At 42.7% G+C, this 22,407-nt stretch overlaps 1 protein-coding gene and 1 long non-coding RNA gene across 2 annotated transcripts in view; one reads left to right on the forward strand and one right to left on the reverse strand.

Moving 5' to 3' along the window:
• LOC310873884 overlaps window positions 1-22,407 on the forward strand; it is a 414,042-nt gene that overhangs the window by 105,733 nt on the left and 285,902 nt on the right. The gene's annotated exons all lie outside the window — the stretch shown is intronic.
• The window catches only part of LOC310873232 (GDNF family receptor alpha-4-like), a gene marked incomplete at its 3' end in the record, with an annotated part of 53,313 nt that overhangs the window by 30,689 nt on the left and 217 nt on the right, over window positions 1-22,407 (reverse strand). The window lies entirely within an intron of this gene.

The following is a 22,407-nucleotide window of genomic DNA, read 5'->3' on the forward strand; positions in this document are numbered from 1 at the left end:
GCAGCGCACACGTTACAACCAAGTGGGCACTGAGTTTGAGAGAGACTCGGCCAGTGAGCACCAGCCACAAGTTCACAACAACCATAGCGCATAGCCAGCGCCCAGCCGGCCCGGGTACTAACGTATAATTAGTTTTCTCTTCAACCCGGACCTGGCCATAAAACGATCAATAAGCTGTATCGCATCACATGTAATAATATCCTTAACATGGCTGATCATATCATGCCGACCCTTCGTTACAATGGCAAGCTTTTCTTGAAGTCCTCGAAAAGGACTTTGACTGTAAATGCACCACGACAGTTTGTTCTCCTAGTCCAGCCATTTTTGGTGTTTGTTTGTGAGTTAAATCTGTTAATTTAGCGAGCTCAATCAACCCACAGATGGGAACTTGCGCAGAAAGTTTCAAACACCCACTTCTCTTTTGTCATTGGACAATATTTTCCCCCAGCGATGGGATCCAAGCAAGACGTTAATGTCACCAAAGCGTGATTTCTTTCTACGTCCATTAATAGACATGGTAATGCTCCGCCTGCCTCTGATTGGCCTACCGACACTGCCCGTCTTGCCTGTCCTCCGAGATGCATGGCTATTCCGTGGTGGGAAAGAATACAGTACAAGAGAATGGCAACACAAGACAGTAATTTGTAACTTACATTTTTGTAGAAGAGGCAAACTAATATTGTTTGTGCCGTTTGCTTTGAATAATTGATTGAACACGTAAGCCTATGTATTATGTATGATTTGATTTGGCTGTGTTCTAAATTAAAGTGTTAGTGTTGATTATCGTGTATTAATCTAAACTAACACTAAACTAATACTATTATACTAATTAAGATCAAGGGAAAATATACTTTATTTTTTACAGTACAATAATGTTTAAAGTTCACACATGTATACAAATAAACAGGCCAAAGGCATAAACAATTAGTTTACCTCTTCTACAATATAAAAGTTGCTGTTGCGTATGCCAAGCTGTCATTCTCTATTACATATCGTACTTGACTTGTATTATTTATTTATTTCCCACCACAGAGTAACCTCGCACAGCAGACTATCCAGCATGTATCTTCCACCTCGGAGACACCGGCTGTGTCGGTAGGCCAATCAGAGGCAGGCGGGGCGTTACCATCCAGACAAATCCACAGAGGGGTGCCCTGGGCGCGGCCATTACTGAGGTGTAATCCATGGAGCAGGTGCTCCGTAGGCCAGGTGTGGCTAATCAGTGCTGCTGTGCTTAATGGTACACCTCAGTAATGGCAGCACCCAGGCAACCCTCTGTGGATTTGTCTATATATTGCTCCCATTCATTTCAACAGCAAGGGGATTCACTGGATTTTCTGCAGGCCTCACGGTAGAGAAGTTTACCCGGAGACAACACAAGGAAATAATCTCATTGGTTAAAAAAAAACAAGCCCTGTTGTACCTGCACAGAATGGAACCAGAGCATCCAGCCTGTCTGAGTGAGAAACAGTGCAGTGGCAGCGAAATAAATACAATATATAATATTTGTTAAAAAGAACAAATATTATAATAAAATTATAAAAATCAGGCAAGCAAGGGCCAGCAGAGAAGTCCTTGCTGGTCCTGACGGCCCACCACTAGGAAAACCACAACATGAGTCATGACATCACGCCTTGGTGATAAGCGACTCACCGCTCACCCAACACATCTCTCTGTTTTTACTAACCACCGAAAAGTGACGCATCCCCTAAAACTGGAATATGCGTGAACCTTAAGGGTGCATTTAGAACCCCTGTCAAGGAACCCTGGTCGGTTCACCTCCTCACCCCACATTGAAAACCACTGTAAACAGACAAACAGAAAAAGTAAACTAAAACTAAAAAGAAAAGATCAGACCCGTCTGAAGTGAGTGGTACTGTACTGTACTGTACTGTACTGTACTGTACTGTACTGTACTGTACTGTACTGTACTGTACTGTACTGTACTGTACTGTACTGTACAAGCTCTCCTCCCTGGCATGTGTATCTGTGTGTGTTAGGCTGTCCAACAGTAAGACTTGGTGGTGTGTTAGGCTGCACAACAGTGACACTTGGTGGTGAAAATATGCTACTTCCGTGCTCGGACAGCCAGGGACACACATTGCTGTCTATAGGATTGGTTGCACCAACATGCCGATCACAGAGCTTGCATATCGGGGGGGGGGGGGGAGGAAAGGACCAAGAGGCCTGGGGAATACCAGTCAACAAAGTATAGGGCTTAAGAGATGGTCTGGCTGATAGGCTGATGACTGGCATTATAGATCATAAAGGCATAATGGATACAGAACAGAGTTGTATTATTTATTATTAAGTCATTAACATGTTTTGGCACCAGATTATATCTGCAACCAGTGCCTCAGCTCTCCAGTCCACCTCCTGGGCGGCTGGGAGTCCTGGGAGAACAGACATAGTCTAAAAGTAACAATACCACAATGTAGAAATGGCCTACTTTATTGCAAGTAAAATTAAATCAAGCTTTCAAAAGTACAAACGTATACAGTATTTAGACATTGACATTGACTGTGTATTTTAGTTTTTCGGTGATTGATCAGTGTATCTTGAAATAATAGGGCATTCATTTTCGAAAGAATATTGGAGATAAGAGGTTTCTGTCCGACAGCAACGACAACAATACTAATTTAATTATTATTGTAAATGTGCGCCACAAATACCTTGACTTGACTTTCCCTGACTGCATGTTTCTCCTGGCTTTGTCCTGCCTCTCTTTTTATTTTATTTTATTTTTTCTCCTCCAAACCTCCTCGGAGAGAGAAAAAGTTCCTGGAAAATAAATAAATTGATAAATAGATAAATAATAGATTAATAGATAAATAAAAAGAGAATAAGCCTTGATGACATCAGGCCGGCTCTCATGGATCACTGAGACGCACGGCAGACAGAGACCGGGGGCATACAGTATATACAGTTATCCCACTTGTTATGAAAGCTGACTCTGCTACCGTTTAATTATGGCACCGCTCAACATTTAAACTCGCCCTGGTTTCCACACGGTTCAACCATGATGCATGCTGTCACTCTGGAAATACCTACGTCGCTGTCTGGGGGAAAGCTTGTATGTCCAAAAATGGACAAAGATATGAAGCAGAGTTATTATTTCGTCACAAGCTCTTGTGAATGCTTTTCATTGGTTCAATATTTATAAAAACCCACAGACACACGTAACCACTTTACAACCATTTCCAAAGTAGCAATTCGATTGAATATTCAGTTTGCGCAACAAAAGTACAGATCGGTAGCCTGGCTCCAGCCCTGAATCGCTAGCCACGCCCATTAAGAAAATATGTTCTGGCGATTCAATAATGAAGTGAAACTAAATGAGATTCAGACTGAGTGTCAGGCTAACAGATCGGTGCAGTTATGTAATAATGCTAAAAGGATAACACAAAAAGCCCTGAGAGCTTTGTGGTTGTGGTCCTGTGTATTCAATTCACCAAGACAATGACATAAAGATATACAAGAGATCATCAATACTAAGAGCAATAAGTACATTTACAGAAAAACAGTGGTGGTTCATTTTTTTGCTACTTTTGTGAGACAATGTAGTACGATGTATAGTAGGGGCATTAGTCTCTATGAATAGTATACTTTACAAAAGTTGTAATTTATGGAGATACCAGTTTTCTGCCCGTGGCGTGGGCCAACGATAATTGGTCTGCCAGTGTTTTCAGATGTCACCACTTATCTAATTATTGTTCAGCTTTCACTTACAGTATGTCTGGCTGAGCGCTCCTTCTTTAGCTTTCAGTTATGTCTGGCTCTGAGCGCTGCTTTCTTTGTTTGGAGAGAATGCATGTTTGCGAGATTAATTATGCCATTGCCATGGTTTGCTGCCAGTGGAAGCAACAAAGACAACTCTGTTTAAACGTATACATAACACTGCTTTATGTATTCAGTGATTTCACTTAATTCAAATATATTTTATTTTAAATATAATCCTCCCTATACTATATAGTGTGCTGATCATAATTATAAGGAGTTCCCTGTCCCCAGTTAACCCCTGGGTCAAAAAACCTTAGGTTTCATTTTTGGCTAGGGTTAGCCAGCCTTCATCCAATCAGGATGAGAGGGGCCTTCCTCCAATCATGATCGAGTGGGGGCGGGCCTTGGTGCACGTGCTGTTGGTCTGTTGCGTGTCGCAACTGTAGAGTATGTACAAGTGCACATCTTGTTACCGTGGAGGGGGGGGTTCCAAATCACTGAATGCTCCGCTAAGGTTCTGAGTAACTGAGAAGAATACATTGGCTTGGCTTGCTTCAGGATCCATTGGTTTTGTTTACAACGGCAATTATTTAATATAATAATTGCTTTATGTATCTACACAAACAAGCCTCAAAATGCACATCGTCTCTGTCGGGTGGAAACCTGCCTATTATGTCCAAAACTGTTACTTTTTAGGATTCAAATTCAAAAGCATCAAGAGCGTTACTGGCCCCTGGGCACAGGTTGAGAACAACTGGAATAGTCGTGCATATGTCTGTATGCTACTTATATTAATACTTTGTTTGAGGGTGCCTTTATTGTGGTGTTACTCTTCTGCAACTACAGCACTTTTATGTCCTGTCTTTGTAACGGTAACTTACTGCTGTGCCTGTCTCTGGCCCCTGGATTTCCCCTGCGGGATCAATATAGGTTTCTAGGACCGAGACAGCAGCCCTGATGTGCGCCGGTCCGAAGACCTCATTTGGGAGAGAGAAAGAGAGAGCGTTATGAAATGCAATGGCCAATGCAATTTCAGACAGAGATATCCAACTCCAACTCCAACCTTCGATCTTGTTCCAAAGAATCAATATAATGGAGAAGGCTCTTAAAGCCAGTGCTCATGTTAGTAGTTGTGTTAACATGCAATCGTTTTTTGTTACACACAGTAGTAACTCAAGGTTAGTCTGCCATAGCCCAGTGGCTCTCAAAGTCAGGGTCCATGGGGACTATAGGAGTAGAGGGGGTCCTAGTGGGTCCCCATCAAAACGAGGAACACTTTAACCACGCTATAATTCAGTTATTAAAACATATATTTGGTCTGCAAGCTCACATTTAGACAATGACTCCCGAAACAATTGTGGAAAACTGATCATTTGGGCTGGCATTTTTGTAATGGGGTCAGCAGCCGAATACATTATTATTATTATTATTATTATTATTTTATTTTTTTGCGGCTTACGCCTTTTATTGATTTTTTAAGGGACAGACAGTAGGCTGACAGGAAACGGGAGAGAGATGGGGGGATGACATGCAGTAAAGGCCGTGTCGGGTTCGGGAGTCGAACCCGCGGCACACTGCGACTGGATTACCAGTCCGGTGCCCAGACCGTTACGCCACGGCCTGGGCAGCCGAATACATTATTGACATGAACATGTTTGAGATCCACTGAGTGCTATAGGTGTCATTTGTCTTGTGCTTTAATGAGAAGGGGGGAAAACGTGGAGGTTTTCCTCTGCTGTCTCTCTAATCACTGCTTGGCCGTTCCTGGGATGCTCTGATTCAGTGTCACTCGGGAGCTCAAAGACGGCATGTAGATGTCATGAATAAAACCTCTTATCTCCATTTTCTCAGCAAATACAATGCTTCCTACATAATTGCCGTAGCGAAAGAATGTCACACACTAGTTTGTGAAAATAGGCCGTAAATAGAACATGGAAAGTATTAAAAAGAGATTGGGACTAAATAATGCATGGATTCAATTTCTGATTTCAGTTATTTTCAAGACATGCTGTAAATGCATGTAAATCCGACGGAGCATTAGTCAGACATGCAGACGCATCTCGGATTAGCGCCTGCTCCCGTGCTTGCGGTTATGGTTAGGTTAGGGTTTGAGGTGGGTTGTCGTTTTTCGGACCAATGACTAGTCAAACTAAAGTACTACACCCCCTCTTGTTCCTGATGAGCAACGGTTTGGGACATATGAGGTTCCCAGCCAACACTGACAGCATGTAATTGATCCGCTGCAGATAAGCATGTCCTCCCTTTGTGGCAGCATGACTGACAGGCTCCTTTGTGGTGTGCGTGTGCGTGTGTGTGTGTGTGTGTGTGTGTGTGTGTGTGTGTGTGTGTGTGTGTGTGTGCGCGTGTGTGTGCGCGTGTGTGCATGAGCGTGACCTCCACATGGGCCCAGGGGACGGGAGCCACACTGACCCACCCACACTAGTCCAGTGGTTCTCAAATTGGGGGTCTGGGGTCCCCAAATGATTTTTGGGGGTTCCCCGGATGATTTGCTAATTGTTTTCTCAACAGTAAACAAATGTATAATGTTACCAATTTATCCTATCCACTCCCCCAACTAAAACAATCTATATCGGCACACTGTCAACTACACTGCACTCAATTAAGTGTCAGAATGCTTCTGGAATCCATAAACCCCACAAATCAACGCAATTGCCTTCCAGATGCTAAACACATTTTTTTTTACAGTACACCAGACCTACAGATTTTGTCACGCAAATCGGTACACAGTCTCTCTATAGCCATTAAACGAAAAGTGTCTCAATTTTTTCATACTCATTCCTGATTGGCTTTTTGAACAAAATGCCTCAAATCATGAACATTGAACACAGTGTGTGATTTCCCTGACATTTTGCAAGCACATTCCCACTAGTTTGAGGAAGAAATGCCTCAACCTAGTGGGACCACCTCATGGTGACGCTATAACAGGCTGAGTTGCATCTTTACTTATAACTGCACCGATCGTGCACACTCTCTAGAGGACAAAGAAAAACGTCCGACCTGCATTTATCAAATCTGCCTTTTAGAGCACCACCAGGAGACCGAATAACTTATGTGAAACACATTTTATTTTTCTTTGTGATCCTGTCATAATAAATCGTCTACAACACACTACAAGTTCCAGCTACTGCAAGTCTTTTAACTGTTACATCTATGATCACCCAATAGCCTACCAAACAATGCACGCCCACAACAAACACTCCTGACCTGGTGCAGACGTAGTCTCTTGTGTGTGTGATTATGACCCCTGTCTGAGTAGGACCTATGACACTGCAGCTGCTTGTGTCAACAACTGTGCTTGGGTTCAAGGCACCACACACACAAACAGTATTATAACCAGTCACTATGTAACTATAACACACAGTAACTATAAGAACACTTTTATAGTTCCACCGCTCAGTTTGCATGGGTGCAATTTTTATTATGTTTTGAGTTGTGTATACACTTGCTTTGGCAATGTAAACGTATGTTTTCTCGTGCCAATAGAGCTCCTTTGAATTGAATTGAGTTGGATTAGTACTTTCCACAAGTCCACCACTGACTGAGTGTTAGTTAGTTAGTTAGTTAATTAGTACTTGTTCCAGTCCACCACTGACTGTGTGTCATCAGTGAAAGTGCCTATCAGTCATTGTGACAGAACGTCGGGGCTCCGCCCAACACACTTTAATGGCCCTTGAGTGACTGACGGCCCCAGCTGGGAGACAATATGTCCTCAGTGTGACATGGGGACCCCTGTGGAAGGGTTAGCATTTCATCACTATGCTAATGAGAGAGAGAGACGCCCATTCCCTGTCACATTGCAAAGCCTGTTTCTTACAATTTTTTCATTTGACATTCAATGACATTCAATAACGGCTCCCTTTTTTGTTTTTGTTTTTTGGTTAGCTGTGACAGTGTGAGGACTCCTTTGAAGGCTAGTGTTTGTATTTGTTGATGTGTCACAATGGAAACAATCCCCAGGACTGTTTTGTGTTACTGTACCACATGCTGTTTTTCACACTGTCACTGTGATTGGGAGCTAGAACGGTGTGACTCTCTCGCTATAGGCTACCTTGCTACTCTCTTTCAATTTACAATTAACACAAGGTAATAAATACATCACATGCATCTGACGGGTTATGATTGCATCATAGGGCAGTTCTCAAACTATTCAGGTCGCGACCCCCAAAAATAATCATATTTGAACTGTGGACAGTTTTGATAGGTATTTTTGGTACATCGGTTCTTTGTGAAGGATATTCATATCCCGTGAGCTCTTTGCCCAGAGAGATAACTCCTGTATTTTCATTTATCAACCTTCATTTTATCTCTCCTTTCTTGTTTATTTTTTATGATGATGATGATGATGATGACGGATCGGGACGGACAGATGAAACAAAGCAAAGACGCATTGTCATTATTTATCCATCTATGTACGAGTCTGTCACTGTATCGTTCCAACTCGGTATAGCCGAGTTCGCCGAGGGACGGTGGTGTTGCTGTGCCCCTCCAGTAACACAAGCGCGTATTCGCATTGTTTAATCTGACCGACGATCATCATCATCAAGAAATAACCGTCCACCGTCCCTCTGCGAACTCGGGGAGGGACGGTGGACAATCCGTGAAGTTGAGATTTGTTTGTTTTCTTGTTTGTTCGTAGTATGCAGAAGGAAAGGAGACATGAGTCTGACCGACTTTAGATCTGTTATGCTAGTGTCCATGGGAGCCGCCATGTTCCGACAGACACAACACACAAGACCCCCTCCCTTCCCCTCCCCTGAAACAAACAGGGGGAGGGGAGGAGGGAGAAACAGGAGGAGAGGTGGAGGCAAGCCGATCGTATGTTATGCAGTGTGATTCTGGAGTGGAGTTGTATGTACGCTCGCATGGGCACCGCCATTACGGTTACAGAGGCTATTCTACACAATGCGCCCCTCCTGTCCTGTTTTCAGGAAGGGAGGGGGAGAGGCTTTTTTTTTTAATCACGTGACCGGAGTGTTGTGGGATGAATCGGGGCTGCTTGATCTATTGTCCGGGTATGTAGAAAGACTATTGAAAGTAATCAATAAAAACATGCGCTAAACGGAGATCTACGTGTCCCGCATCGGACCGTTGGGACCGGTTCTCGCATTCGGGGTGTTAACATCCATTCCTCTCTTCACTGAATCTGTAGTTTTGTACTACAGATTTATTACTTATAGAACTACATTGCCCAGATTCATGTTTCCTGCCTGGTTTCTCCTTTCATCTGAATTATCGAAGATATACAGATAGTATCCATAATTACAGAATTTATTTACACCTGAAAAGCACAAAATACCTACCTGTGGGGTCATTCAATTTAATTTGACTCAGCACTCGGTTCCACATGATAAATATTGTGAAAATAGCCGATCTACAAGCTTGTGAGGCGTTGTGAGCTTGTAGATCGGCTTTTTCACAAATGTTGCCTCTTTCTTATATTAGTTGAAAATGTTGTGACCAGTGATCATAGTCTGGGGCGGTGGAAGTTCCAGACCCCCAGGAACGCGCCCAGGGGGCCAGGCTGGTTCCAGCGTGCCTCCCCGCGTGCAAAACGGTTGAGAAATTACAGTTACCGTGTGGGGGTCCCTCTACTGTACTGTACTGTCACTGGCACACCCGAAATCATACAGTTAATATGTGCGTTTGTGTGTGTGTTAGGTTGCGCACAGGTGGTGAAAAACAACCATGCTGTTTTCGTGCTCAGACCCAGCCAGCCACCCACATACACACACATAGCTCCGTAAGGGAGCGGTTGCACCACTCAAAAACCTCAGCATGAATTTAACACTGAGAGTGTACACACACATGGAAGCATTGGGGTCCATTTGGTTCCATTAGTACACTCCCAGAGTTACAGCCCCCGTAAGGGATCCATTTGGTGGTCTCCAGGACCTACAACGACATTTTAAAAGAGATTGGACTGACTTAATGGCATGTGTGCATTTTCCTCCCGACTGTGCAACTTTAATTAATGTTCTGAAACCCATGCGAGTGCATCATGCGTCACGTCAAAGAGGACTCAACGCGGCATGATGCCGTAAGGCATGGAAACCTTGTATGTCCAAACCCGTTATTTTTTTTCTATTTTTTTCAATCAAAAAATATATATATTGAAAAGAAAATCAGCAATCGGCTATTTTCACTACTTTTGTACTTGTAGGGAATTCATTTAAAAAGCTGAAATATGGAGATAAAAGGTTTCTGCCTGACATCCATTAACATGGTGTGATGAGCAATTCTATTTGCATTGTTTATTTAACATTGCTACAGTCAGACAGGCCCCCGTCATCGATGTGAGATCCAAATCAATGTTTTACGTCTGTTTTTTAATCAATTATTTCTGCCGTGCTTCACTTGGCATAGTAAGAAGTAAGAAATTATTGTATTTATTTTTTGGTTAGCTGTCATCGAATTTCACCCTGGGGATGATGCAATCCTAAATATCTTTGTTGCATTTTGTTGGGGGCCCCAGGTACTCATCTCATTCAGTAGTCATTCAGTTGTGAAAATAGACACTTGGAAAAGAGTACAGGCTATTTATTGATTATTGAATACTTTATTAACAGGCTTTGGACCAAGCCCCTAGGGCCTAGGCTTGTTTCCATTGTGGTCCTCTGTATAATATCGGAATCGGTCAGAATCGGTATCGGCAGATATGACCCTGCAAATAATCAGATCAGCCATAATTTCATAACCGTGCACCCCTATTATTTATTAACATTAATTTACCCCCCGTACACCACTTTGATTGCAATAATACATTAAAAAAGTTAAATTAATAATCCTAAATACTTGTTCCACAACATGATGCATTGCACACACCGCCCTACGGACCAGGGGAACAGCATCTGTCCTGTTGGGTGGACACAGTGGACAGGAGGACCCTTGTGGTCAGCAGCATTGTACTCAGCCAGCACTTTTAGAGGTAGAAGAGAGGAAGTGGACCCCAGCAAGCCAAGGACGATGTGCCGATAAGTTAATTGCAACCATTACGAAGCGATCGTCAATGAACGGTGTTCTACTGTCACTGTTTCCATCCGGAAGATAACAGTCGCAATCTCTTTGTTGTGTGACATTGAGACTGAACTTCACAGGCCTCCGTCCTCTCACTAACACACACACACACACACACACACACACACACACACTCGCCTCACAATATAATCACTGTTCTATTTCATCCAAAATCTAGGGAAATGTATCTAATTAAAATTTCCCAAAGGCAGGCTTGGGAGGAAACAGTTTTTGCATACTGAAAAACGCTCCTAATTTTTTGTGTGTGTGCGTGTGTGTTTGTCCTGCTGCCACATCACATGTCCACAGCATCCATCATTAGAATAATTTATCTTTTTCATAAATTAACGCCCTTTATGTCTGTGTGTTCGTTAAAAAAAGAGAAAAGAAGAAGAACCAATCAAAAGTTTTAAAAAGTGATCTGACAAAACTAGCTAACTCCATTGGACCCTCAAACTGTCTGCTAAAGCAGCTAACCTCTCCCCATCTCTTGCAAGTAATTTACAATATATAAAGTCACAACACCAACTTTGATGAGGCAGTATTGCGTTGTTTTCCAAATATAAGGTTTTCTTCATTTCCTGTAAGAAAATAAATGTATATATAATATATTTTCATTTTGGAGATGGCTGGTTTCTGCCCGACAGCAGAAATATATTTATTATATTTAAATATAAACTGTACTATGTAACTTTCCTCTTGTACCCCGGATTTGAAGCCGCTAATAGAGCCTGCTTGTTTGCTCACATTTAATCTTGAGCATCAGGATTTGTGTCAGATACTGTGTCATGAACTTGACACGATCTAAATGTCTCAATAGAAGAGCAGGTAGGCAAAATACAATCCCAATTGTTTCAATTATATTTGCACCTTTATTAATGCTGGTGCACAAAAACTGCAAAAAAAAGACCACTCCTGTCTCGTCTGAATGACCGTATCCCAAGACATGTTGAGGACAAACCTGCATGTCCACTTGGGATCAGATCACCCACGTCAATGGCATGTCTCAACTGCCACCTGCTGTGCGTCTCATCTTTGTCCTACCTTGTCCTCGTGTTTTATCGCGTCTTATCTGATGTTGGTGATCCATTTGTGATGTGACGTCAGCCTGTGTACCTATAGCTACCTATCCACCTTAGCAATGTACGTGATCGCCCTCCAAATTACACAGCTGTCTGTCACTAAAGGGCAATTTACCTAATACTGGTTAAATCGAATGCATAAAGAACCCACTATACTTACTCACTTACTTTGAGCCTGGTTTTCAGCCTCATTCGCTCTGCGTTCCACGATTTGTTTTGTCTGGCCAGCCTCCTTTTTGACTCGTAGCCTATTTCATAATGTCCCCTGTTAAGTAGCCATGTTACTGATACGTCAGTTGCCAGCGCCACTCTTTTCTCACTGTTTTCTTGCGCCAGTTTGATACTCGAGAGTAAAACCTATGGTAAAAATGAAACACTAGTTTGATTCAATTGTCCACTATGTCAGATTCAGTAGTACAAAAAAAACTGCCTGCTGTGTGGGGTTTAGTGAATGATAAGGGGATGTTGCAGGGCAACAGCAGTAGCTGTGTGGGGTTTAGTGAATGATAAGGGGATGTTGCAGGGCAACAGCAGTAGCTGTGTGGGGTTTAGTGAATGATAAGGGGATGTTGCAGGACAACAGCAGTAGCTGTGTGGGGTTTAGTGAATGATAAGGGGATGTTGCAGGGCAACAGCAGTAGCTGTGTGGGGTTTAGTGAATGATAAGGGGATGTTGCAGGACAACAGCAGTAGCTGTGCGAGGTTTAGTGAATGATTAGGGGATGTTGCAGGACAACAGCAGTAGCTGTGTGGGGTTTAGTGAATGATAAGGGGATGTTGCAGGACAACAGCAGTAGCTGTGTGGGGTTTAGTGAATGATAAGGGGATGTTGCAGGACAACAGCAGTAGCTGTGTGGGGTTTAGTGAATGATAAGGGGATGTTGCAGGGCAACAGCAGTAGCTGCGCTTTGATACAACATATGTCAAACTGGTGCTTTTGTCCCAACCCGCACCACACCAATCAGAAGCCTCGGGTCGATTCTCATGTTTGGTATGTCCCGCCTACCTTGGAGATAGTAGACTTTCCAGACTGAGTAGCCTGGTGGCACTATGAAAGCAGATGTGAAAAATGCTGGGCAAAGGTTTTTCCAACACGCACAATGCACAACTTTTCATCATTCAAGTTTGAGCCAATAGAAAATAAATGTATCATGCAATTAAACGTGATAAATATGTGTTGGAAAGCACTAGAAAAAAATACAAAAAGTGTAGAGGTTTCCTTCCCAACAATAGCGATATATATATTTTTTTGGTCATTTTCCCACAGCGCTGGGGAGTCTCCAGCTGTCACTACAGTACTTAATGCTGTGTTTGGGGTTTTTATGTTTTAGTATTATCAGATGATTACGTGGTCTATTGAATCATGTCAGAATGAAAGGTCAGAGCCATCAAACTGACTAACATTAGACGAATGGCAATCTGCCAGCTGAACAGCAAGCCTTAAACCTCAATAGTTAAATACAACAGGCATTTTTACGGTAAGAGCAGTCAGACACTAGTGGAAAGTAACTAAGTAAATTTACATGTAAGTGGTGTACTTACTGTAATTTAAAGACAACTGGTACTTTCACTTTACTCAAGTAATTCCATTTTTGGACTAGTACTATAGTGTATTTTTTATATACTGTATGATACGTAGCTTGGGGAGTTAGTTCAGTCAGGTATACTCGAGCGGCTTCATGCTGTGTTCAAGGGCGCATACAGTGCATACTGTATACTCGAGGGGTTAATATGCTGCATTACTATGTGGGTGTATTCAGTGTGTGCAAGACCCACATGTCATTCGCTGATGTGGCAGTCAGCTGACCAATTGGGTGGGGTATTTAAGCTCAATACATAATGGGAGTCACATGGTTGGAAGACACAACCTTGTTGCATGGCTGTCTTCTGCCCTATGCACACTATTCTCATTTTATAATAATAGAATAGTAACATAAATATTGGTTAAATCTATTCGTGAGTTATCTGACTGAAATGTTATTGTGGGGAAACTTTTGCTGAAAATAATCGATCTGCAATTATTATTATTTGATTTATTTGAAAAGTGAACTTCCCTTAATAAACTGTTGGAAAAATAATATACATTCTCTGTGAAAGCTTTCCCCACAATGTGGAAGCTGGGGTTTATATTAAGTGGTTAAGTAAGAAGCCCTGTTTGTAGAACAGACAGAGGCAGACCACAGGAAGGGAATATAGTAGCCATGTTGTCTGTCTGTAAAGCTTTTACCCCCCCAGACCTTCCTGGGAGGGAATAGTACGACTCCCATAATATTGATACGGTTACACACAGAAACAATAATGCTACATAAATGATTCTTTAAAAGGCTTATATATGCTTCCACAAAGAAACTTCATCACCTGCTTTACAAAGGAACCGTTTTATTTAGTGCATGGTTCACAAAGAATACAGTCTGCACTGCACTGGGTCATGCTCCAAAGCTTAAACATTTATTATGGTTCCTTTTTCTACCATTGGACGTGACGTTTCTTCATGCCGTCTGATGAGGCGCCGGTAGACATGCAGACTTTGTGGATTCTGACCTCAGCCTAGCAACTGTTTTTTAGTGAATGGATGTTCATGCTTTATTGTTTGTTTGTTTCTGGTTCTTAACTTCTTTATGGTGCTCATGATTCTAGAGCAGGGGTTCTCAAACTGTGGGTGAGTGGGGTCCCCATATGATTTGCTATTGGCCAAATTGTTAAATATTACCTAAGAAAGAGGCAAACATTGTGAAAATAGCCTCGCACTGCAAGGTGTATCACAATGTGACTTGTAGATTTTGCTAATTTCACAACATGGAGTCTATCTGTCGAACTGAGTCAAACTAATATAAACGCTTGTCAGGATTTCATATGAAGAATGTAGGTAAAACATTTTTTTTAGGGGAAATATATATTGCATCGCGTAATTTCTGTATTTATTATATTATACAACTGTGCTGGGGATTGGGGCTTTGAAGACACCCTCGCTGTGATTGGCTAAAACTCCGCCTCACCCCGCCACTAACCCCTCCTCCCCTCACACCCGACGTCCCAAACTCAAAACACCTAGAACTCAAAACACCCCAGAGGCAGCCAACGGTAGTGCAGGAAAACACAGCATCATCATACAGGGGATGCTAGAGGGTGCTTAATATCACCTTTAATAGGCTGTTTCCAGAAAACAGACGATCTGCTATTTTCGACAAAAAGATATGTACCGGGACTGTGGGTCTGGTTGGGTCCCAGGGAGATATAACATTTCTTTTTTGGGTCACGTGCTAAACATTTTGGGAGCCATGGTTTAGACTTTAGAGGAATCCTCCTTCCACTTTATCATTAATCTATCTTCTATCTATGCATCATGTCTCTGTCTGTATGCGTGTAATCCACATAACTCGAGAACCATTCACCCACCGACTTCAAATTCGACACGCGCGTTCCACACCCCCACAGGGGGACTGCTTGGTCCTTTAATTATAATAATTGTTATTGTTATTAGTATTGCTATGATCTCTTTGACATTGTGACATCCTCAGTGTTAATTGGTGTTGCAGTTGGGGACTCGTTTTGTCGTCTAATTCATTCAGCCATTCAATCCGGGAGAGAGAGAGTGTGTGTGTGTGTGTGTGTGTGTGTGTGTGTGTGTGTGTGTGTGTGTGTGTGTGTGTGTGTGTGTGTGTGTGTGTGTGTGTGTGTGTGTGTGTGTGTGTGTGTGTGTGTGTGTGTGTGTGTGTGTGTGTGTGTGTCTCACTTTCCCAGATTGAATGGCTGAATGAATAAATAAAGAATTAACTCAAAACTTTCTTCTGGAAGTCCCTGGAACAAAATGTTTTGTGATGGGGGTCCGCGGCCAAACATTTATCATTTTGGGGTCCGTGGCATGAAACAGTTGAATTTGAGAACCACAAGAAAACTGTTGGGATTTACTGTAGAAGATATTTGTTTGGAATCGGCCTTAATGGGTAAAATATGAAAGGGGCACATGTGACTTGTATGCAACGCTACAGTACCTTCGGAAACTTAAATTCACACCCGCCAAGATTATCAAACCAGGGGTTGCACAATCACATTTAATTCCATATATCGCAGTGTTGTTGCCCCCATGTGGACGTGTCAACTTGAGCCCCTGTGCACATTTATCATGTAGATAAGATCAATGCTTGGGGTCTGTCTACCCTTGCCTCGGATTCGTTTTGCTTTCTCATAAAGGTGGGACATCATATGAAATGTATTCAGTCTGTGACTCCGACTCCCCCTCCTCCCTCGTCTGACTGAATGCATAATCTAGCATGCCGTTAGATTAATGTCTTCCTTAAGACCCCCAGGCCTTAGATTGCGGATCACCATAGCTCATTGTCTCAAACCAACATGCCGTGGAAATGACCTAAGACAGTGGGTCTCCAACTTTTTCATGTTAACGATCCCCACATTGAAGTGTATTTGGGCACAAAGCTCCCATGTGAAAAGGTTTTAGTGCCACTGACCCCCCGGAAGAGAAGATTTGTATTAAAAATGCACACCCGTGTGACAACAAACGGTGACAAAACAAACATTACATTCTCTTTATTGTGAATGCAATTTAATGTTTGCGTACAAGATTATGTACATTTTCCATTCATTGTCAATGGCGTTTTTTTAAACAAACATTGAACTAAAAACAAACATTAAACCCTTGTCAATGGTGTTTTTAAAACAAACATTAAACCATAGGCGCCCCTCAAAAAAAAGATTATATAATGTGGTTAAAATGATCGTAATGCTGTATTCAATACATGTTACTGGGGAGTCCCTGGGGGTCCCCAGACCCGCAGACCCTTTATCCCAGAATAGGGATGCCCGGTTGAAAGCTTTTATATTTTCCATGCAGTCTCTCTTTGTGTCACGATCAAAACATTTTACAGTCATGTAAAGACACTCATATGTCACTCATCATCATCATCATCATGCTGCGAGAGTGAGGTCTAGCCAACACCAACTCTGGATTCCTGGATCGCTGCCCTCCACAAATTCCTATCCAACATCAGGTTCTTGAGCTCTGCAGTGTTGTCAGCCAAGCTGTCGCGCCGCAGCACGTCTACATAGGTGGTACATATGTCACTAGCATGATCATTATGTTCACATGGAACTGCCAAAGAAGGAAGGCAAGATGATGGACACATGAACACTTGCACAGTAGCCTAACGATGCAATTACTTCCGTGGGTGACAATGTTTCTGAAGTGTCATTGTGTACACCCCTTGTTCTCAAGGTCAGAGTTGACGACATATTAATCTCTAGCAAAGAGAGGCTGTATCCTGGACAATAAAGACAGGCATGGCAACGAGCGATCAAAAGAGTAAATCAAAGGACAAGATTCTTGGGCAGAATCTCCTCCTTTGTTAACGGGAGGGCTCTCAGGACATTAGCAGAAGCTCTTATTCAGCCCTTGTTTGACTATGCTTGAACCTCTTGGTTCTCTAACATCTCAATGGCACAAAAAACTAAGACCTCCCAAAACACATCCGACTTCTTCTAGTCCTAGGGCCCATGGACCCACCTTTTTGTAACACATTTTGATAGCATAGGATGGCTCCGGGTAGAAGACAGATTCAAGCAATTGAAAATGGGACTGACTTTTATTGTAAATGCAGATCTGCCCTCCATGCCATCAGTGCCCATTTACTTAACTGATTATACCTATAAAAAAAAGGTGAGCAAATCCCACAGCCACAACACTAGAGGGAGCGTGAATAATTATCTGGTGCCACCCACTTTTAGAACAAATATGGGTAAATTCACCTTCCACAACACTGCCACTCAGGTGTGGAATGCCTTGCCCCCTTCCCTCAAAACTAGCAAATCACTGGTTTCCTTTAAGGAAGGACTGTAAATTCACCTGTCACTACCATCCGGTCAATAGAAGAGAAGATGATTTCCCCACAACTCTATCCCCCCCCCCACACACACATACACCCTCCAAATCATTTATATTCCAATCTGTACATAGATTTAATGTTTTATTGAGATATTGAAATTTCTATTGTAAATGAATGCATGGGACCCGAACAAGGTCTTTCTTTGGTGCTGTCCTTTTGGACCAAAAGTGCTTTACTGTACCCTGTACTGTTTGCATGTCTAATAAAATGTTCAATCAATCAATCAATTAAAAATGGGAGCGTTTTACCCATTGCTGGCTAGCTGTCTGAATACCAAAAAAAAGAAAAAGGTAATTAAAATGTTGAGATATTATTGCTTATAGCTACTTTAATGGGCAATGGAATTCGGGCAGGGGCTCAGAGATTTATGCATTTGACATTCCGTTTCTCTCCAAAGTTGAATTTTGCAGCTATATACTACCGGTACACAGGTTCGTCCCATGATGTTCTGGGCATCTTTGTAAAGTTAGTGTTAGTAAAAAGCAAGCCAAAGAGTAACTTGACCAAACGAACATCAGTCACTGTCGCATTGGCTGTCATAGCAGAAATGAGCATGTTGGCTCCACCTACAGGAAATCCCTGGGCTGCGACCGGGGCACCCGTCTGTGGATTTGTCTAGAGCACTTATTTCACCACCATGTTTTAGATGCCTCTCATCACATTTTGTCCACAATTCCATGCTGTATTGATGTGGTACGATTATAGGAGAGATAACAGGCAAATATTGATCAAAATAATAATTATTTTACAGTTGCTCTAGACTTCTTGTAAATTATGTAGAATGCAGGTGTTTCACAATAATGGAACTCTTGAGAGCGTAAAATGAAACCCAAATCTCCAACATTTAGCTGGGGACCACCTGGAACTCCCTCAATGACCGAGAGACCACTGGTTGAAAACCACTGCTATAATGTGGATGTTGGCCCGTTTGGTCCGCCCTCAGCCCTCCACTTGCTGTGGTGCGATTATGTTTTCATTCCCACTATCAACAATGTATAGCATATACACATTCTGAATGGCCCTGCTGACAGATTCGATAGCGCAGCTCAGAATCTGTTCTATTAGGATTAGGTGGGGCTAAACACCTCACCAGATGAGACTCTCAGGTGAGTTTCATGCAGAGATGTCATCAGAGTTACTGATGGCGTACCTCCTATATCCCTGAAGAAGGCATTTTATTGCCGAAACTTTGTTTTGATAAAAGTTTCTTGCATCGTGACTATGAGCTGTGCGACCTCTTTCTTTGTTCAAGTACTTCCTAACGACACCAGTCTTCACGGTATACACCACAATGCTGATGCTATATACCCAGGCCAGACCATCACCATCTTTTGGAAAGTTTTGGCTAAAATACATTTATTTCACTGCCTTGATTGCATTAAACGACGTTAAACTCACTTTACCACTCACGTTGCCACTCGATTTGACACTCACTTTTTGTATGCGCATCCAACACATCCATTATTTTAAACCTAAAATGAGCGCATTAACAGCGAAGGTCAAGAGAGAGACACGACGTGGCAGTGATTGTCGGCAAAGCAAAAGCTCCATTCATTTCAATCCATTCAGTGTGTTCCACGCGCATCGTCTTTCATTGCTCTGACGAGGGAGGGCAGCGACTGAAAGGAAGGTTACGTGTTGTACTCTCCGACTGCACACGCAGCCTGTTGCTGCCTGCATGCTTTGGTTGAGCAGGTAGCCTGTGTGTGGCCAGCTGTCACCACCCACATCAGCAACCATGAGGACTTTATAGGCCTACCTCACTGCAAACTGGGCCATATGGTTAGGGCTGGGGGCCATGACGTGACTTCAAATCAATATTGGCTCATTTTTCAACAATGTACTGATACCATCGTTTCCCTTCCATTCCCGATTCCAACTGACAAGCTCACAATGCCTCTGTGATCTGCTATTATCACTATTAGAGACTATATAATCATTCATCGTAAACGAGGCAAAAGTTTGAAATAATCACGATATTGATTAAAAATCATATCGCCCCCCAGCCTATAGAGCCGGTGTGAGGAAAGAGACAATGAGAGAGAGCTCAAGACTCTGGACTGCCTTTTCCTCTCCATGTTCCTGAACTGGAGACATTAAATCAATACCTAACTTCATCCAGTAGCACAGTGAGTGTCTACATGCCATTAACCCATTAAATGAGACATCCACACCAAAACACATGTACCCTGAAACTGCCTATACTCCTGTCCCAAGACAGGTGTAGGAAGGAGTACATGGCCTTACATTGTTTCATAGATGCCCCCTGTTGTTCTCCATTTTCCTCACCCCTCCCAGTGGCTCCCAAGTAAAATGCAGCTAGAATGGTAGAAAGCTATAGTTGTCTTCATTCTAATGCGGGTATGTTAGTAAAACTTTTTTTGTTTTTCACGAATCGTCTATTAATAGTGTCCTGGTACTCACACATTCACTGTTTGTCACCATTGAGCTGCCGTTCATGTACAGAAGCCAGCGATAGAGTTCTCAACGGGCCTGAAAATGAAGGCCCGGCCCTGGGTTCTGTATGAACGGGAGCTCAAGGGTGATAAACGGTGCATGTGTGAGTACCAGCACACTATTACCAGCAAGACGCCCTGAGGGTGAGAAGTGACCTCGCTCTAAAGGGCCTAACATGCACGCTTCCACCTGGGTGATGGTAGACGGCTGGGAGTAGAGCGCTGGTGCTTTGGCATGGGGGGGGGGGGGGGGGTCAGGTCAACATATATGGAAGGAATTTTGTACTGGCCATATATGGAGCGTGTCTTGAGTGTACAGGGTTTGATGAGGTCAGATCAACATATGGAATATCAGAACAGGAAGGACGGGTGGGGGTGGATCAACATGTGGAATGTCAGAACCTGGCCTGCTCCATATATGCAGATCTAGGTGATGGTCCAGTCTTCTCCATGGGGTTATCGAGGGTTAGAGGAGGTCAGTGTCGTGATCTTCATATATACAATATTTTGGCGTGACGTGTCACGAGGCATGTCACGAGGCGTGAACATATATGGAGGCATGATGTCACGAGGCGTGACCATATATGGAGGCATGATGTCACGAGGCGTGATCATATATGGAGGCATGATGTCACAAGGCGTGACCATATATGGAGGCATGATGTCACGAGGCGTGACCATATATGGAGGTGTGATGTCACGAGGCGTGACCGGGAGTTGTGGCTAACTGACGGGAGATGCAGGATATCATAGTAAATGGGACCTAAGTTTGCAAAAATAGACGATTCATGAACAAATAATAAATAATAATAAAAATAAAACTACTAAAAATACCCGCATTAGAATAAATGTACTACCATTCCAGCTGTATTTTACTGTGGGAGGGGTGGGGGAATGGAGAACAGGGGGCATCTATGAAACAATTCAAGGCCAGCATGTATGTTGGGACAGGATATAGACTGATTCAGGGTACATGCGTTTTGGTGTGGATTTCTCCTTTAAGAACTGAGGCCGATTCTACAATTGCCTTCTAAAAAAGGTGTGTCGCTATAGTTGCTCAAACTTTTCCATGTCAAGGATATAGGCTACACTATGTAATTATGTGTAGCCTATTTCGCAGTTGGCCACTGACCCCCATCTCAAAATGTTCTGTTCCAGGGACCCCCATGAAGCAAAGATTTGACTTGCTAAAATGACAGTTGAGAAGAAAACAATAAGCAAAAATAATGGCAAATTAATTATTAGATCAATTCTGCAAGTCCCAAAAATTTACAAGTTCTATGAGGTTTAAAAAAATGTGTGTGTGTGTGTGTGTGTGTGTGTGTGTGTGTGTGTGTGTGTGTGTGTGTGTGTGTGTGTGTGTGTGTGTGTGTGTGTGTGTGTGTGTGTGTGTGTGTGTGTGTGTGTGTGTGTGTGTGTGTGTGTGTGTGTGTGTGTGTGTGTGTGTGTGTGTGTGTGTGTGTGTGTGTGTGCGCGCGCGCGCGCAGTACAGTAGGAGTATCTATTGTCAATTGATACTTTTTACTTAAGTAAAACATTGAGTACTGGGTGCGTGTGCCAGGTAAACGAGCACGGCGCGAATGTCTCAACGGCGCACACAAACGTGAAAGGCACACAGCGGAGACGCACGCGTGTGCCACTGTCATAATAGTGCCAACTGCCAGGGCTTACTATAATTATGTGCCCGTGGTCGTGCGTGCGTGTGGGTAATATAGGCTGCTATATAGTGCTACATACACGCGTGACGCATAGAATGAAATTTCTGATCGGAAATATAGGTTATCGTAGCTTATATGCCTACAAGAAATGATGTCTGTTATACAGACAGCTTTTCATATAGCTATTGATGGGGAAATAAATGAATTAGGCTATACTCGATGTTATAGGTGTGATATAGAAACTCTATATTCTTTCACGTGAATCTGTCTGACACAAAGCGTAAAGATTGAAGATGGGCTAATATGGGACTAAAAGAAGGACATGTCCTCATCTATTGGGAATTTAATTCAAATGGGCAGATATAGCGAGATGTGTTGTTGCGAGTTGGTCTGTCAAGACTGGGCTGCCTACTGTGATAGTGGTGGATATAATTACATATAGCCTGGTCTGGAATTGGATCAAGACTATATAGGCTTAGGCTATCATACGTGTATTTTAGTATCGATTTTGACATAGGCTCCTATACGAAAGTAAAAGTCAGACTCGATCAAACAAATA

This window comes from Protomyctophum parallelum, assembly GCF_964188405.1.
Source record: "Protomyctophum parallelum genome assembly, chromosome: 16".
Classification (NCBI taxonomy): Eukaryota; Metazoa; Chordata; class Actinopteri; order Myctophiformes; family Myctophidae; genus Protomyctophum; species Protomyctophum parallelum.